This window comes from Rattus norvegicus, chromosome 3 (assembly GCF_021556685.1).
Source record: "Rattus norvegicus strain SHRSP/BbbUtx chromosome 3, alternate assembly SHRSP_T2T, whole genome shotgun sequence".
In the NCBI taxonomy this organism is placed as follows: domain Eukaryota; kingdom Metazoa; phylum Chordata; class Mammalia; order Rodentia; family Muridae; genus Rattus; species Rattus norvegicus.
Window position 1 is genome coordinate 135859908 of NC_141536.1, and position 19637 is coordinate 135879544.

Sequence of the window (19637 nt, forward strand, 5' to 3'; positions counted from 1 at the left end):
AATTGCTGTTGCTTTAGAAACTCTGATGCTGAAGTCTAGCCTACAAATATCAGCACGCATTCTTTGAATTCTGAAGCTCGTGTATGTATATTCTCATGTGTGGTATATGTGTTCATGTATGTACGTACAGGTGTGTATGCACATGATGAGGAAATATGTGGAAGGTATATATCAATATTGATGTTTTCTTTAGTGGCCTTTCAAATTATTTGTATTTATATTTCTTGTGTTTGTATGTGTACATGCAGGCATGCTCCTATGTGCACCTGTAACTCCAGCTCTGTACAGACTCATCATGCCTTTCACCCTATTTTTTTAGGTGTAGGTGCTCACTGAATCTGGAGCTCATCAATCCAGTCAAGTTAGCTGGGCATCCTCATGACTCAGTCACCAAAGAAACCCTAGCCTAGCCTTAACTGACACCCAATCCTACACACACACACACACACACACACACACACACACAGGCACAGAGTCCCCAGTAGAAACTATGACATGATCACAGATGTGTAAGAAGTACACCTAGTGGCGTTCAGGGACTGAGGCAGGACAGGGTCATCAGCACATGAGAACAATATGTAAGAGTCAGTTCTCTCTTCCCACCATGTAAATTCTAGGGATTGAACCCTGGTCATCAGGCTAGACAGCAAATGCCTTTACCTAATGAACCATCACACCCATGCCACCTGCCAAATACCAAGTGTATGCGAGACTAATAGACCGACTTGGAACTTCGTACCAGGCATGGAGTCCAGGAGGGTAACACTATACCAGTTAGGGAGGATGAATTGTAGGATAAAAAGACTATGACCAAAAGGAAAAACACCCTAACTCTAACTTGGCCAATAACCCAAGATCAGAGCCAAGAAACAGAATCCCACCAATCCCTGAGCACAAAATCCTACAAATGCTAAGTCAGAAATCTCACCAATCTCTAAGCTTGCTCCAAGATCAGGTCACAAAAATTCTACCAATCCTAGGCCACCCTGGAAGCTCTACCCCTCCCCCAAGAAACCCTATTTAAAGTCTGCCACCTGCTCAGCCACCCTTCTGGCTTTTTCCCTCCCAATAAGTCTCTTGTGTGAGCTTGTTGTGCAGTGACTTTGTGGTATTCTTTGGCTCATGACTGATTGCTGGGATACCTCTCAGAGCAAAGCTGTAACACTTTCTCTGGGGAAACCTCCCTCAGCTGGAGCAAAGCTTTAACAACTTTCTCTGGGGAAACCTCTCCCAGCTGGAGCAAAGCTGTAACACTTACATGAATGATAAAAGAACCAGGCCTGGGGGCCCCCAGGCAGCCATGTCTTGTTGGCCAGGTGCCCACTCACTAAGAGTGAGCTGCCTAGGAGGTACCACTTTCACAAAGCAGCCTTAGCTAGCCTCTGTCCATGAGAAGGCAGGCTATAGTAGACCAGTCTAGGTTTCTTCTTTTTACATCTAGCTGTGGAGGGTAGGTTGCTCAGGGCAGCAGGAAGTCCCACAGCTATTGGGAGCCATAAGGATACCCTAACTAGAAGAGCTGGCCATGCCCGAACCTTATCTTTGAGATAAGGTCTTGTTAAATCTGGAGCTCATCAATTCGTGTAGACTGGCTAGGTAGTGACTGCCAGGATCTTCTTATCTCAGTACACAGAGCTAGAGTTATGGATTTAACTCTATAGCTGGATGCTGCAGCATCTAGTTTTCATGTGGGTTCTCGGTATCCAAACTCAGGTCCATATTCATTGCACAAGCAGATACTTTATCAGCTGGCACACTAGTCTAGTAATACAGTTGGTGGTTGGCATGTCAGTTTAGTATAAAGTGAATGGTTGCCATGCTAGTCTACTATTTAGTTGTCAGGTGGCATACTAGTCTAGTATCCAGTTGGCACTCTAGTCTAGTATATATGAGCAGTAAATATGCTAGTCTAGTATATGGTTGGCACCTAATATAAAGTTGGCAATTGGTAAAATAGCTTAGTATACAGATGGCAACTGGTATACTAGTCTAGCATAAGAGAGCTATGAACAGGAAGTCACTGGGTGAGCTCTCTGTCCCCAGGAAAAACCCTTTGAAAGTTATTTAGATTCAGCTTAGGAGAGCCAGTATATCAATTAGGAGAAGAAAGGAAGGTAGAGACAGAGTTTGTGGGAAGGGGACCTTACAGAGCTGTACCCACCACCTGGCATCAAGTCCTCTATCCCTGTCAGCATTAGCAATGCAGATTGGGAAACTGAGCATGCATGGATTAGACAATTCACACTTGACCTTGCAGGTCTACCTGGCTCTAAGGCCCCCTTTATTTTCTGCTTGATCTGCCTGGATTTCTCTAATCATCCCAAACGCTAATGAGGGTCTTGCTTTAGATCTAATGGGAACTGTGGAGCATGAGTGGATCCAGTAAGGCTGATGCAGTATGGGTCTCACACAGCGAGAGGAACGTGACCCAGGTCTGGCCCTCTGCTCACTGAGTCGGAGGTACAAATAGATGGCCAAAGGAAGGAAAAGAAACTCTCTAAGGATATCTGTAGCTGAGAGACCAGTGGAGGTACCAGAGGACACGTGGCTTTGAAGTCTTGAAAGAAGGGATTTCTTCCTTTCCCTCTGTTTAATACTTGAAACAAGAGTCACACAACCTAAGATGACCATTTTCAAGTGAAAAATTTTATGGAATTTAGTACATTCAGTGTTATTCAACTTCTAACTCCCACAACTGGACAATGGAACCCCTATTCTATTAGGCTGCTTCTCCCCCCACTCCTCTCTGCCCATAATCCCTAGAAAATGCCAGTCTGCATCCTGCTTATGTGGATTTACCTAATCTGGATATTTCACATAAGAGGAAACAGTCTAGGTGCCCCTCTGTGTCTGGCTTCTGTCATGTAGTGTGCTCTCGAGGTTCATCCACACTGCAGCATGCAGCAGTATTTCATTCATTTTTCATGGCTGAATCAAGTTCCATAATACAATCAGACCATATTTTGCTTATTCACTCATCCATGGATGGACATTTGAGTTGTTTCCTGCTTTGGGCTATTATAAATATTCATATACAAATGTTTGCTTGAGCACCTGTTTTCAATTCTTTAGAGTACATATCAAGGATTAGACATGCTGGGTCATATGATAGGTAAATCAGTTTAATTTAGGCAGGGGAAGCCATGCTACGCCACTCTCCACAGTGACCATTTTCTTTCTTTTTTTTTTTTTTTTTATTAACTTGAGTATTTCTTATATACATTTCAAGTGTTATTCCCTTTCCTGGTTTCCGGGCAAACATCCCCCTCCCCCCTCCCTTTCCTTATGGGTGTTCCCTCCCACCCTCCCCCCATTGCCGCCCTCCCCCCATAGTCTAGTTCACTGGGGGTTCAGTCTTAGCAGGACCCAGGGCTTCCCCTTCCACTGGTACTCTTACTAGGATATTCATTGCTACCTATGGGGTCAGAGTCCAGGGTCAGTCCATGTATAGTCTTTAGGTAGTGGCTTAGTCCCTGGAAGCTCTGGTTGCTTGACATTGTTGTACTTTTGGGGTCTCGAGCCCCTTCAAGCTCTTCTAGTTCTTTCTCTGATTCCTTCAACGGGGGCCTATTCTCAGTTCAGTGATTTGCTGCTGGCATTCGCCTCTGTATTTGCTGTATTCTGGCTGTGTCTCTCAGGAGCGATCTACATCCGGTTCCTGTAGGCCTGCACTTCTTTGCTTCGTCCATCTTCTCTAATTGGGTGGCTGTATATGTATGGGTCATATGTGGGGCAGGCTCTGAATGGGTGTTCCTTCAGTCTCTGTTTTAATCTTTGCCTCTCCCTTCCCTGCCAAGGGTATTCTTTTTCCTCATTTAAAGAAGGAGTGAAGCATTCACATTTTGATCATCCGTCTTGAGTTTCGTTTGTTCTAGGGATCTAGGGTAATTCAAGCATTTGGGCTAATAGCCACTTATCAATGAGGGCATACCATGTATGTCTTTCTGTGAATGGGTTAGCTCACTCAGGATGATATTTTCCAGTTCCAACCATTTGCCTACGAATTTCATAAACTCGTTGTTTTTGATAGCTGAGTAATATTCCATTGTGTAGATGTACCACATTTTCTGAATCCATTCCTCTGTTGAAGGGCATCTGGGTTCTTTCCAGTTTCTGGCTATTATAAATAAGGCTGCGATGAACATAGTGGAGCACGTGTCCTTTTGTATGTTGAGGAATCTTTTGGGTATATGCCCAAGAGAGGTATAGCTGGATCCTCAGGCAGTTCAATGTCCAATTTTCTGAGGAACCTCCAGACTGATTTCCAGAATGGTTGTACCAGTCTGCAATCCCACCAACAATGGAGGAGTGTTCTTCTTTCTCCACATCCTCGCCAGCATCTGCTGTCACCTGAGTTTTTGATCTTAGCCATTCTCACTGGTGTGAGGTGAAATCTCAGGGTTGTATTGATTTGCATTTCCCTTATGACTAAAGATGTTGAACATTTCTTTAGGTGTTTCTCAGCCATTCGGCATTCCTCAGCTGTGAATTCTTTGTTTAGCTCTGAACCCCATTTTTTAATAGGGTTATTTGTCTCCCTGCGGTCTAACTTTTTTGAGTTCTTTGTATATTTTGGATATAAGGCCTCTATCTGTTGTAGGATTGGTAAAGATCTTTTCCCAATCTGTTGGTTGCCGTTTTGTCCTAACCACAGTGTCCTTTGCCTTACAGAAGCTTTGCAGTTTTATGAGATCCCATTTGTCGATTCTTGATCTTAGAGCGTAAGCCATTGGTGTTTTGTTCAGGAAATTTTTTCCAGTGCCCATGTGTTCCAGATGCTTCCCTAGTTTTTCTTCTATTAGTTTGAGTGTGTCTGGTTTGATGTGGAGGTCCCTGATCCACTTGGACTTAAGCTTTGTACAGGGTGATAAGGATGGATCGATCTGCATTCTTCTACATGTTGCCCTCCAGTTGAACCAGCACCATTTGCTGAAAATGCTATCTTTTTTCCATTGGATGCTTTTGGCTCCTTTGTCAAAAATCAAGTGACCATAGGTGTGTGGGTTCATTTCTGGGTCTTCAATTCTATCCATTGGTCTATCTGTCTGTCTCTGTACCAATACCATGCAGTTTTTATCACTATTGCTCTGTAATACTGCTTGAGTTCAGGGATAGTGATTCCCCCTGATGTCCTTTTATTGTTGAGGATAGCTTTAGCTATCCTGGGTTTTTTGTTATTCCAGATGAATTTGCAAATTGTTCTGTCTAACTCTTTGAAGAATTGGATTGGTATTTTGATGGGGATTGTATTGAATCTGTAGATTGCTTTTGGTAAAATGGCCATTTTTACTATGTTAATCCTGCCAATCCATGAGCATGGGAAATCTTTCCATCTTCTGAGGTCTTCTTCAATTTCTTTCCTCAGTGTCTTGAAGTTCTTATTGTACAGATCTTTTACTTGCTTGGTTAAAGTCACACCGAGGTACTTTATATTATTTGGGTCTATTATGAAGGGTGTCGTTTCCCTAATTTCTTTCTCGGCTTGTTTCTCTTTTGTATAGAGGAAGGCAACTGATTTATTTGAGTTAATTTTATACCCAGCCACTTTGCTGAAGTTGTTTATCAGCTTTAGTAGTTCTCTGGTGGAACTTTTGGGATCACTTAAATATACTATCATGTCATCTGCAAATAGTGATATTTTGACCTCTTCTTTTCCGATCTGTATCCCCTTGATCTCCTTTTGTTGTCTGATTGCTCTGGCTAGAACTTCAAGAACTATATTGAATAAGTAGGGAGAGAGTGGGCAGCCTTGTCTAGTCCCGGATTTTAGTGGGATTGCTTCAAGTTTCTCTCCATTTAGTTTAATGTTAGCAACTGGTTTGCTGTATATGGCTTTTACTATGTTTAGGTATGGGCCTTGAATTCCTATTCTTTCCAGGACTTTTATCATGAAGGGGTGTTGAATTTTGTCAAATGCTTTCTCAGCATCTAATGAAATGATCATGTGGTTCTGTTCTTTCAGTTGGTTTATATAATGGATCACGTTGATGGTTTTCCGTATATTAAACCATCCCTGCATGCCTGGGATGAAGCCTACTTGATCATGGTGGATGATTGTTTTGATGTGCTCTTGAATTCGGTTTGCCAGAATTTTATTAAGTATTTTTGCGTCGATATTCATAAGGGAAATTGGTCTGAAGTTCTCTTTCTTTGTTGTGTCTTTGTGTGGTTTAGGTATAAGAGCAATTGTGGCTTCGTAGAAGGAATTCGGTAGTGCTCCATCTGTTTCAATTTTGTGGAATAGTTTGGATAATATTGGTATGAGGTCTTCTATGAAGGTTTGATAGAATTCTGCACTAAACCCGTCTGGACCTGGGCTCTTTTTGGTTGGGAGACCTTTAATGACTGCTTCTATTTCCTTAGGAGTTATGGGGTTCTTTAACTGGTTTATCTGTTCCTGATTTAACTTCGATACCTGGTATCTGTCTAGGAAATTGTCCATTTCCTGAAGATTTTCAAATTTTGTTGAATATAGGTTTTTATAGTAAGATCTGATGATTTTTTGAATTTCCTCTGAATCTGTAGTTATGTCTCCCTTTTCATTTCTGATTTTGTTAATTTGGACGCACTCTCTGTGTCCTCTCGTTAGTCTGGCTAAGGGTTTATCTATCTTGTTGATTTTCTCAAAGAACCAACTTTTGGTTCTGTTGATTCTTTCTATGGTCCTTTTTGTTTCTACTTGGTTGATTTCAGCTCTGAGTTTGATTATTTCCTGCCTTCTACTCCTCCTGGGTGTATTTGCTTCTTTTTGTTCTAGAGCTTTTAGGTGTGCTGTCAAGCTGCTGACATATGCTCTTTCCTGTTTCTTTCTGCAGGCACTCAGCGCTATGAGTTTTCCTTTTAGCACAGCTTTCATTGTGTCCCATAAGTTTGGGTATGTTGTACCTTCATTTTCATTAAATTCTAAAAAGTTTTTAATTTCTTTCTTTATTTCTTCCTTGACCAGGTTATCATTGAGTAGAGCATTGTTCAATTTCCACGTATATGTGGGCATTCTTCCCTTATTGTTATTGAAGACCAGTTTTAGGCCGTGGTGGTCCGATAGCACGCATGGGATTATTTCTATCTTTCTGTACCTGTTGAGGCCCGTTTTTTGACCAATTATATGGTCAATTTTGGAGAAAGTGCCATGAGGAGCTGAGAAGAAGCTATATCCTTTTGCTTTAGGATAGAATGTTCTATAAATATCTGTTAAGTCCATTTGGCTCATGACTTCTCTTAGTCTGTCTACATCTCTGTTTAATTTCTGTTTCCATGATCTGTCCATTGATGAGAGTGGGGTGTTGAAATCTCCCACTATTATTGTGTGAGGTGCAATGTGTGTTTTGAGCTTTAGTAAGGTTTCTTTTACGTATGTAGGTGCCCTTGTATTTGGGGCATAGATATTTAGGATTGAGAGTTCATCTTGGTGGATTTTTCCTTTGATGAATATGAAGTGTCCTTCCTTATCTTTTTTTGATGACTTTTAGTTGGAAATTGATTTTATTTGATATTAGAATGGCTACTCCAGCTTGCTTCTTCTGACCATTTGCTTGGAAAGTTGTTTTCCAGCCTTTCACTCTGAGGTAGTGTCTGTCTTTGTCTCTGAGGTGTGTTTCCTGTAGGCAGCAGAATGCAGGGTCCTCATTGCGTATCCAGTTTGTTAATCTGTGTCTTTTTATTGGGGAGTTGAGGCCATTGATATTGAGAGATATTAAGGAATAGTGATTATTGCTTCCCGTTATATTCATATTTGGATGTAAGGTTATGTTTGTGTGCTTTCATTCTCTTTGTTTTGTTGCCAAGACGATTAGTTTCTTGCTTCTTCTAGGGTATAGCTTGCCTCCTTATGTTGGGCTTTACCATTTATTATCCTTTGTAGTGCTGGATTTGTAGAAAGATATTGTGTAAATTTGGTTTTGTCATGGAATAACTTGGTTTCTCCATCTATGTTAATTGAGAGTTTTGCAGGATACAGTAACCTGGGCTGGCATTTGTGTTCTCTTAGGGTCTGTATGACATCAGTCCAGGATCTTCTGGCCTTCATAGTTTCTGGCGAGAAGTCTGGTGTGATTCTGATAGGTCTGCCTTTATATGTTACTTGACCTTTTTCTCTTACTGCTTTTAATATTCTTTCTTTATTTTGTGTGTTTGGTGTTTTGACAATTATGTGACGGGAGGTGTTTCTTTTCTGGTCCAATCTATTTGGAGTTCTGTAGGCCTCTTGTATGTCTATGGGTATCTCTTTTTTTAGGTTAGGGAAGTTTTCTTCTATGATTTTGTTGAAGATATTTACTGGTCCTTTGAGCTGGGAGTCTTCACTCTCTTCTATACCTATTATCCTTAGGTTTGATCTTCTCATTGAGTCCTGGATTTCCTGTATGTTTTGGACCAGTAGCTTTTTCCGCTTTACATTATCCTTGACAGTTGAGTCAATGATCTCTATGGAATCTTCTGCTCCTGAGATTCTCTCTTCCATCTCTTGTATTCTGTTGGTGAAGCTTGTATCTACAGCTCCTTGTCTCTTCTTTTGGTTTTCTATATCCAGGGCTGTTTCCCTGTGTTCTTTCTTGATTGCTTCTATTTCCATTTTTAATTCCTTCAACTGTTTGATTGTGTTTTCCTGGAATTCTTTCAGGGATTTTTGTGTCTCCTCTCTATGGGCTTCTGCTTGTTTATTTATGTTTTCCTGGAATTCTTTCAGGCATTTTTGCGATTCCTCTCTGTAGGCTTCTACTTGTTCTCTAAGGGAGTTCTTCATGTCTTTCTTGAAGTCCTCCAGCATCATGATCAAAAATGATTTTGAAACTAGATCTTGCTTTTCTGGTGTGTTTGGATATTCCATGTTTGTTTTGATGGGAGAATTGGGCTCCGATGGTGCCATGTAGTCTTGGTTTCTGTTGCTTGGGTTCCTGCGCTTGCCTCTCGCCATCAGATTATCTCTAGTGTTACTTTGTTCTGCTATTTCTGACAGTGGCTAGACTGTCCTTTAAGCCTGTGTGTCAGGAGTGCTGTAGACCTGTTTTCCTCTCTTTCAGTCAGTTATGGGGACAGAGTGTTCTGCTTTCGGGCGTGTAGTTTTTCCTCTCTACAGGTCTTCAGCTGTTCCTGTGGGCCTGTGTCTTGAGTTCACCAGGCAGCTTTCTTGCAGCAGAAAATTTGGTCTTACCTGTGGTCCTGAGGCTCAAGTTCGCTCGTGGGGTGCTGCCCACGGGCTCTCTGCAGTGGCAGCAACCAGGAAGACCTGTGCCGCCCCTTCCGGGAGCTTCAGTGCACCAGGGTTCCAGATGGTCTTTGGCTTTTTCCTCTGGCGTCCGAGATGTGTGTGCAGGGAGCAGTCTCTTCTGGTTTCCCAGGCTTGTCTGCCTCTCTGAAGGTTTAGCTCTCCCTCCCACGGGATTTGGGTGCAGAGAACTGTTTATCCGGTCTGTTTCTTTCAGGTTCCCGCGGTGTCTCAGGCAGGGGTCCTGCCGCTCCTGGGCCCTCCCCCCACGGGAGCCCAGAGGCCTTATACACTTTCCTCTTGGGCCAGGGATGTGGGCAGGGGTGAGCAGTGTTGGTGGTCTCTTCCGCTCTGCAGCCTCAGGAGTGCCCACCTGACCAGGCGGTTGGGTCTCTCTCTCACCGGGTCTGGGAGCAGAGAGCTGCTGCGGGCCGGGATCCACAGTGACCATTTTCTAGTCCCATGGTACATAAGCTCATTAGCATTAGTTCTGGTGACGCCTCACTGGGGTTTTGGTTTGCGTGCTCAGAGAAGGGCATTCAGGTCATCTTACAATGTCACAGTTCCAGACTAACCAGGTAAATGGGCCTTCAGTTCATACTGCTGGAAAGACCAAGACAAGATAATCAAATTCCAAGGCCAATCAGAGTGAGGTCAAGGCCAGTCCTGATTCAACAAGACCCTGAATCCAGACTGGGCAATTTAGCAGCAGGCTCAGTCTCAAAATAAAAACTACCAAGAGAGCTGGTTGAGATGGCTCAGAGAGTAGCAGCCCTTGCCACCAAGCCTGACAACCTGAATTTAATCCTTGGAATCTACAAGAGGAGAACTGAAGCTCAAAAGTTGTTCTCTGATCTCCACATATGCACTGACAAGCAATAAACACACACACACACACACACACACACACACACACACACACACACACACACACAAACTAAATGGAATTTTAAAAGTACAAAGACCGCTGGAGATATAGCTGAATGGTAAATCCATTAACTGCCATGCACAGGTCATGGGTTTAATGGCTAGTACCAAAACAAGCAAGACCACAGTTCCCTCAGTTCACAGGTATCATTCCCTCAGCACAAACTGGCTCACTGACAGCAGAGGTAATACCATATCCTCTATGTCCTCAGCTAACTGTCCCCTTGGTTTTATGTGGTACCTAGTCCCTCCTCATACAGACTGGCAACTGATCCACATGGTTGGATGTCTGAAGGCAACAACCTCTTCAAAGGCCCTGTTCAATGACACCAAGAATCTATATCAATGTCACTTCATGTCTATGAAGCATTCAAAATGTGCTGGGTCATCCAGGGCCGCTTATAAAATGTCTTTCAATCCCTGCCACAATCAACACTGTACTGCATACTGAAGCCTGGGGCTTATTTTATCCACCAGGGCTCGGCAGATTTCTCAATGCCTAGTCACCATTTGGAAGTGACCTATCTCTGATGGGGTAGCTTCTGTACATCTCTCGCTAGGCAGACCAAAGTACCAATAAAGTAAAACTTCTCAAGCAGTCACCACTGTTGAGAGAGGTGTTGAAAGAGGTGTGCAGGGGTTGGGGATTTAGCTCAGTGGTAGAGCGCTTGCCTAGGAAGCGCAAGGCCCTGGGTTCAGTCCCCAGCTCCGAAAAAAAAGAACAAAAAAAAAAAAAAAGAGGTGTGCAATCCCCCTAACCCCATCTCACTTCCTCAACCTCCCCACCCACTCCTGAAGAACCTCCAGAGAGAACTCTGAAGCCTGTGTTCAGAGCTGGTTTATGCTGGTCTACACTGGGTTCCATGGAGTCATTCTGAGTGGCAATTACCTGAAAGATCCACACCCCACTCCTCACTTGAGTTATCTGCTCTCCTATACATTGCTTTGCACTGGATCCCTACTGTGAATTTTCTTTTGTGTTTTTTCCAAGATAGGTGTCACTACATAGCTATAGGCTGGCCTGGACTTCCCTATGTAGAATAGGCTTCCTCAAACTCATAAATGTCAGGCAAGTGGACCCAAAACTATACCCCAAAATTATACCTAAAACTATACCCAAGAAGATCCTAATCTCCCTTCCCTACAAATCACCCCCAATTCTAAGGGCCACCATTAGATTTAATACTCCCTGCCTTGACTGGCTTTCCAATGAGGCCATTGGGTTGAGCAGTGACCTCTATCATGGAAGAAACTTGAAGGTCTCACACAACTGGTAAAAGAACAGCTTCTACTACAACATATCCACCCTTCCTGCAGTCCATGGAATACCCCTGTGTTCGAATTAAAAAGAACTCGGGGGGATGGAGACTAATACAAGATTTAAGGACAACTAATAAAACCATGCAAGTCTAGGACTCTTCTTGAGGGGTGCTGCCCCATGTCTCAACCATCTCTGCCAATGTCCCCCTATTGACAATAGACATAAAAGACTGCTTTTGTCCAACTCTCTCCACCCCTGAGATTGTGAAAGCTTTGTGTTTTCAGTACACTCCCCCCACCCCCATTAACAACTCTTGGTCTAGCCTCACAATATGAGTGGACCATTCTCCCTCAGAGAATGGCTAACAGCCCAACCCTTTGCCAGGAGGCTGTGGACACCATGTTAAAATCTTATTTAGACAAAGGACTCAATATATTTTCTTATATGGAAGAAATGTTAGTGAGGCAATTCTCCACCTCCCTTCCCAAATTAAAGACCATTTAATAACTTTCCTATCCTCTCTAGGATTCAAAACAGCCCTTCACAAAATACAACTGATTCTGCCCATTGCAGTTTTAGGAACGAAATCTCCCTCACCTCAACATGCTTTCTCAAATCCACCCTTTCCTTCCCTCAAAACTTAACTCTTGCCTTCCTCCACAGCTTTATGGGTAATCTTAATGGCTTTGACCCTGGTTCCCCCTTCCCACAAACACCCTTAACACACAAAACATTATGTTTATCTCCTCTTAAAAGGAGATAAAGGGCCCTTCTCCCCAAGAATACTGCTCCCTGAGAAAAACCAAGCTCTGAACTCTGTTATTGCAGCCCTAAAAGTCATGGCTCTTGCTAGATATGACCCAACAATGCCCATACAGATCTTATCTTTAGCTTCTCTCCTACAGTAGTGGGAGCACTAGGCCAACCCCAGGGGGTGCTCGAATGGTTCCACACCTCTATGGATGGTACACCCAGATTTCTAAATGAGGTGGATGTGCTCACTATCAGAAAAAGAATCTGACATTCTCATCACCCCCTTTTCCTTGGCTGATATTCGATGGTTAATCAAAAATCACTCCCACTTTGCAATCAGCTTAATAGGATCCCTAGGGCAAACTGACAACCATTACCCACCCCCCCATGGGTTTCTGTCCTACCTCTGTTAGGGTAGCTGCTCCCTCCTGCTGAAAGCCAATAATTGGAGCCCCCTTAACATTTACCCATGGTGGAAAGAAGGGCGCTGCAGAGATAATATACTACTCCCCTGAGACTAAAGCCCCTATTGTCTGATTCAAAGAGCTGCCCCATTACTTCTCCCAATAAAAAGAACTATATGCTGTCAAGTTAGCCCTAAAGGAAATCACATGCCCTTTAACTTCTTTTCAGACAGTATATATGCTGTTAAATTGCTCTCCTAGCTACCAAGATACTTTGTCAAATTAGATGCCAACCCACTTTCCCCCTCTACTCATACAGGTTTCCATCCTCTTACCAGAAAGAACTTCTCCCCTCTACATCCAGCAAGTCAGATCTCACAGTCTTCTGCCAGGTCCAATATCCGAGGGAAATGCCCTCGGTGATCAAGCCACTTCTACAGGAACATTCAGAGCTTTCACTGAGCAAGCAGACCAAATTCCATTCATGCACACACACAAATATAAAGAGGCTTCATGCCTGCTTCCTCCACATCCCTCTTGCTTAATAAAAACATGCTCCTCTTGTGCATCCCTTATTACTATCCCAGTTTTACAAACTATAGGCACCAACTGTTGAGGTCTCAAATCCAATGCTGCATGGCAAATTGATGTCACCCACATTCTCCAATTCAGCAGACAGAAATATGTCTTTGTTACCATAGCTACTCACTCACAATTAATATGGGCTAGAGCCCAAATAAGAGAAAACTCAAAAAGGTTAATTTACCACATGCTCTCCACTTTTGCCATCATGGGCATGACCTAACAAATTAAAAACTGACAATGGCCCTGCTTTTACAAGCTCTTAATTCAAAACTTTCTGATCACAATGGGAAATTGCCCACCATATAGGGACTCTCCACAACCCTCAGGGGCAAGAAATAATAGAAAAAAAAAAAACATATCAAACCCTAAAAGTTCAACTTCTAAATCAAAAGACAACCATCTTCCCCCAAACATGCAATTAATGGCAGCTCTAACAACCATAAATATTAACATCTACAAGTGCTCCAAACACCCTCCCATCTCATTACATTGCCCACACTAGAAATAACCCATCCTATCCTAGTGCAATGGCGTAATCCCTTGGATGGAATTTAGAAGGGACCAGAATCCCTCCTTATAATGGGGTTTTGCTTGTGTTTCCCACAGCCTAAGTCTATCTGGAGTCCCAACAGAAATGTCCAACATCACTCCACTGAGCAAGAGAATGTCCCACACCTTGATTACTGATCAAGGACAGAGGAGGCACCACTCCCAAAGGAACAGCAAGATCTCCCAGAAGGACATCCAGGACCTGGTAACTGCTGCCCTTGCCATGCCATGTGTCCTCAACAAACTTCCCTCTCCTCTGTTCTTATGGCTGCTTTTTGTTCTTCTTAGTACTAACTCTGCTACTGCCCAGCCTCTCTCTAGCCTTCCCAACCCTCAACCATTGGGGATTCTTTGCTAGGGAAACCTACAATGGATACAACAAAATCATAGGAACACAGGATTGCCCACTTGAAGGACATTAGACCAGGCCTGAGATTTCCCTAAGCCCAGATTCCATTTCTACTATCCCCAGCCCTTTCCTCTGCTTTTCTTACTGAAACACTGGTTAAATTCACTGGGAGGCTTGTACATATGGAGGTTGCAGATATTGGAATTGCAAAATTGAATCTACCAGCTGAGGCGGCACCATGCTTGCTAACCTTAAAATTCATTTTTAGCGTTCCATCAGTGATCCATGGGATGAACGTTGGTGAATGGGAGTCATGCGTATGCTCTACCCTAATGGCTATGCCAAATATCCTGGAGCCTACCTACATGTCTCTCGCCAGTTTGTCCCTGCCTCCAAATCAGTCTCTACCCATGTTAGTATTCTTCAACAGGAAATCAATCTCAGAAGGAGGTCCATGCTACCCTTTCTTGGCTATAATACATTCAATATGAAGCTGACATCCTTCCCCTAACCACCCACCCCAACTCCTCCCAGTGCTTTTTCTGTGCTTCCTATTGGCAGCTGCCCCATTAACATTTCCCTTTATGAACCCCATGGACCCTTACCCACACAAAAATCACAAGACACTCCTCTTTGATTTACTCCTTCCCTTTGCCTTATGGGGATCCTCCTTAAAACCCTATCCTACACGTTCCCGTTTTTTTCACTATCGATCACCAAACCAATATATGCTAACTCCCCTGGTCTTCTCTGGTGTGGAGGCATTACAGGTTTCTACACTAACCTTCCTTTTCGAGATTCCTCCACTCCCTTAATGACTGTTCTCCAGGTTTCCGAGAATCCGGTGAAAGCCTGTGGGATGAAAGAAACACATACACACAGGTTATTCGTGTCAAGCCAGAAGAGGAAGAGAGCCTCTGGTTTCTTTATTGACCAACTATATATCCCAAGTACAGCACTTAGCAGGTATCTGCCAAGCACAGTGGGGAACCCTGGCTGAGACTTCGGGTAACAAAGGACCGACTATGTGGCCTGAATAAATTAGGAAAATAACCAGGAAGGCCAGCCTAATTCTGACTCAGGTGAGAAGTACCTGGCCAGACTGTTCCCAGTTGGGGACAAAAGGCTTCTACATGCAAGGGCAGGGCTCAGCAGGAGTCAAACCTTGCTGGAGACCCAGAAGGGTCTTGTTCAGGCTGACAACATTCTGTGAATGTAAACTTCTTGTGCCATAAATTACAGGGAGAGGCTTTTGATCCTACAATCTAAGACTAAGGCCAGACAGTGACAAAGCAACCAGGCCCAAATCCAATATGGCTCCCACATTTGATTTACTCCTCCCCTTTGCCTTATGGGGATCCTCCTCAAAACCCTATCCTACATGTTCCCGTTTTTTTTCACTATCGATCACCAAACCAATATATGCTAACTCCCCTGGTCTTCTCTGGTGTGGAGGCACTACAGGTTTCTATACTAACCTCCCTTTTCGAGATTCCTGCACTCCCTTATTGATTGTTCTCCAGGTTTATCTCTACAGATCTGAAGAATTTACAGCTGGGAGAAGACCAATAGAAGAAAGAAATCTTTATTCCTCTGCTTATTGGACTGGGTCTCGCTGTCTCATTGGGTGCAACAGGAACTACTAGAGCAGCCTATGTCCAAATACACCAGCTGGCCAGTGACTTCCAGGACAAACCTGACTGGGCAATGAATTCCACTTCAAGAGGCTTTGAATTCCTCCAATATCCGATAACCTCCTTAGCAGGAGTTGTTCTCGAAACCAGAGGGCCCTCAATTTACTGACTGCTAAACTGGGACGGATTTGAATTTTCCTGGGGGAGGAATGTTGTTTCTATGTCAATGAATCTGGGCTGACAGAACAAGATGTACAAATGCTCTGAGATCTCCAGGAAGATCTCCGGACATACTATGCTCCCAACACCCCTACCCCTTGGTCCTCAAACCCCTTGGTAGCTTCTTCCTTGGCCCCATACTAGCCATTGAAGCCCTGCTTCTCCTCGCACTCTGCCTTATCTAATTTCCAAAACATTGCAAAGATCACTACTAATCAGGTTTTGATTCGATACTAAACTGTTCTCAACATAAGATGATTACTCCAATGACACCTCTCCTTTATGAAAAACAAAAAGAAGTTGTTCTGGGGCAAGTAAAGACCATGCCACCTGACAGAAGACGTGGTAAGGTTGAGTGAGACCCTGTGAATCTCAGAATTGAGAACAGTAACAGTGAAGCTATTCCTTGTGTACCATTACCTGCTCTGAAACAAGTGCTGGGAGCAGCCTCAAGATGTTGGAAGCAGCTTTCATGTTACATCAAAAGCAATTGTATGTTAGCCTTATCTTAGATCAAAAGCAATCATATTTCAACCTTACCTAAGCCTGCACCTGCTTACTCAATAGATAGAATAAATCTGGTTGTCAGGTCGCTTAGTACTGGTGATCAGGTCACTAAGCAACCCACCCTACTGTTACCCCCGCTGACCGATTTACCCAGCCAATATCCTGGTCATCGAGCCAGGCCCATTCCTTTGTGGTTACCTAACCCCTCCCCACATTTTGCTTCTACCAGTATATCTTCTGCCTGAGAAAAAATTAAAAATTGTCAGCTTGATCAGACTTTTTGACTTGCTGTCCGTTCTTTGTGTCTTTTGTCCCCCATTCTCTCCTAGGTGGACCCCAGACCCTGGTCGACTGCTCTTTGGCAACAAGTACCTAACAAACCCCCACTGAGAAGACCATGACAATTAGTCATGTAGGGAAAACACCTCGAGTTCTTTCCCATGCAAATAGAGCACCACTAACATCTCAAACTAAGCCAATAGGAAACATCTACCCCTAAATCCCACCCTACTTCTTGATGTTTATATAGTCCCTATCCAAATAGAATAAAGCACACAAGTTATTTCATCAAGGGTCATCTGAGAGTGGCTGTTTTATTGAGCTATAACACTTGGGAAAGAGTTCTCTCTCCCAGAATATTCATTGCTGAACCTTGGACCCACCTGGCAGGCCAGGCTCACAACACTGCCACTCCTGCAATTATTGCTGCCACTGCTACTGCCACTGCCTCTGCCATTGCCACTGCCACTGGCACTACTGCCATGATAGTGGGACCTTAGCTACCTGCGCTGCACAGGTGACCTAAACCTCCTCACTTCTCTTCTAGGAGCTGTAGCACTTCCAGCTTTTCCAGCTAGTGGAACCTGTTTAACCTGTTCCACTTCACCCTTTGGGTGGATAGAGGACAACACATAAAGAGAAAATGCCTGTCTCCCAAGTGCTTGGATTTAAGGCCTCCCCAACATCTTCATATGAACTATATTTAAAAGATTTATTTTTATAATTTTTACTTATGCACATCTGAGTGTATTTGTTATGGGAAAAGGATATCCACCTTATTCATTCAATTCAGTATAATGACTGAAGTACTCACTATAACCATAAGGCAAGGGAGGAAAAAACAAGACACGAATAGGAAAGAAAAAAAGTCAAAGGCTGCAGAGATGGCTCAGCGGTTCAGAGCACTGACTGTTCTTCCAGAGGTCCTGAGTTCAAATTCCAGCAACCACATGGTGGCTCACAACCATCTGTAATGGGATCTGATGCCCTCTTCTGGTGTGTCTGAAGACAGCTACTTATATACATAAAATAAATCAATAAACCTTTAAAAAAATAAAGTCAAACTATCCCTCTCTGCAAATACATGACCCTACACTTAATTTCTTAATTTAAAATTTAAATAACTTTTTATATGTCTGGGTGTTTATGGTGTATACACATGTATGTCTATGCATTGTATGAGTGTTCAGTCACTGCACAGAACAGACGAATGCATCAGATTCCCTGGAGTTAAAGTTACAGATGCCTGGTGGGTGTTGAAAACCAGTGTCTTCTATATAAGCACCCAGTGCTCTTAACCACTGAGCCATCTCATTTCTCCATCTCCATGGACCATACTTCAAACAAACAAACAAACAAAAAACTATAGAACTCTTTAAGTAAAGTAGCAGCATATAAAATCAACATATCAAAATCTATATACCAAAAAGTAATACTCTGAGTAAAAAGCTTTTAAAAGCCATAGAAGCGAAAGAGTTTTACAATCAAGACTGTAAATATCAAAGAAAGAAAACCAGGGAACTAGAAGGCATAAAGATCTCCCCTACCCTACCCTGCATACTGATGGATTAGCAGAATTAGTATTATAGACATGGCTATTTTACTAAAAGTGATTTACAAAATCTACAATATTAAAATGCCAATGACATTATTCTTTTGAGACACGGTCTAATTTTGTAGCCCTGGCTTACTTTTGGCAATTTCTTTCTTTCTTTAATTCTTTGCTATTCTGGGGCTAAAAGCCATAGCTTCTGGCAATTTAACTCCTACTTATAGGCAGGGGATTAAGAAAAAAAAAAAAAGCTTAGTTACTTGGGCTCTTTTTTCTTGGGCTCAAGAAAAAAGCTAGTCAAGAGGCTCCTAGTTTAACTCTTCCTGAGTCAGAGAGAAAAAAAGAAAGGAAAAAGGAAGAAACTCAGGCACATACACTGGCTGAGCTTGAACACCTGTTTCATCAATTTCACAAATGTACATGCATATTTATATACATACACCTACATACGTATGTATACAGACAGACATACATACATTCGGTAAATGGATCAGAGCCCCAAAAGCCACACTTAATTTCTACACTCTTTTATACACTCTTTTATACCTTGGGCAATTTTTTTTTAAATAAAATTACCTTATAGATAAAATGTTAAACAAAAGGGGAGTTAAAGAAGGATGTTGATAGTAAGTTCAAAGCAGTATAAACTCATTATAAGTTCAAAGCAACAGTTTCACAAGGCCTTGCTTTATCATAGTGCACACCTGTGGCTTCATCCTTGGCCCTGACCTAGAATGAATGTTTTTTCTTGATCACAAAGTCTCTTCTTAGTATAATTTATGAAAGCTCATTATATTGCTTATTATATAGTTTTTACTTACAATCCTATGAGGAAGGGGTACATTCTATTCTTGATTCTAACTTTATTACATCTTTCTGGCAAAACAACTAAAACTATCTCCTTAAACTTCCTTCCTAAAATTATTTGAATCAAATCAGACATTATATAAAGTCATTAATTCATCTAAACAGAATTAATTTATGAAAGTTTATCTTCATGTTGATCTGCAGGAAATTTGTCCAATAGGGTGAGCTGATGCCCAGGAATTGTTAAGCTATGTAATAATGGTAGGAACTGCATTACCAGCATCAAGAAGCAATTTTCTGGGGCTGCGCCTCTCCAGAGTGACTCCATTGCAGTCATGCAAAATGGTGGGCCATCTCCAAGAAACTCACTTGCTTGCCAAAGTCTTTCCTAGATGGCTTCTGTCACATCCCCAAATCCCTTACCCTTTTCTTCTGGAACAGCTCCTCTACCTACTTCTGCAAGATTTGCTCCCTCAAGTGGTTTCAGTGGGATTGTAGCAAGTGAATGACATATGGCTGGACTTGGGTCCATCTAACTTCATTTCCTAGGATTTTAATTTGAGTAGTGAATTCCAGAGGGTAGAAACTCCTCACAGATCCATCATTCCA

At 42.7% G+C, this 19637-nt stretch overlaps 1 long non-coding RNA gene across 5 annotated transcripts in view; it reads right to left on the reverse strand.

The window, feature by feature from the left end:
- LOC103691916 (uncharacterized) overlaps positions 1-19637 on the reverse strand; it is a 92911-nt gene that overhangs the window by 71304 nt on the left and 1970 nt on the right. For all 5 annotated transcript variants that reach the window (XR_015684678.1, XR_015684679.1, XR_015684680.1 and 2 more), the window contains exon 2: positions 14815-14882. This is a non-coding gene — a long non-coding RNA (uncharacterized LOC103691916). The remainder of the gene's footprint in view (positions 1-14814; positions 14883-19637) is intronic.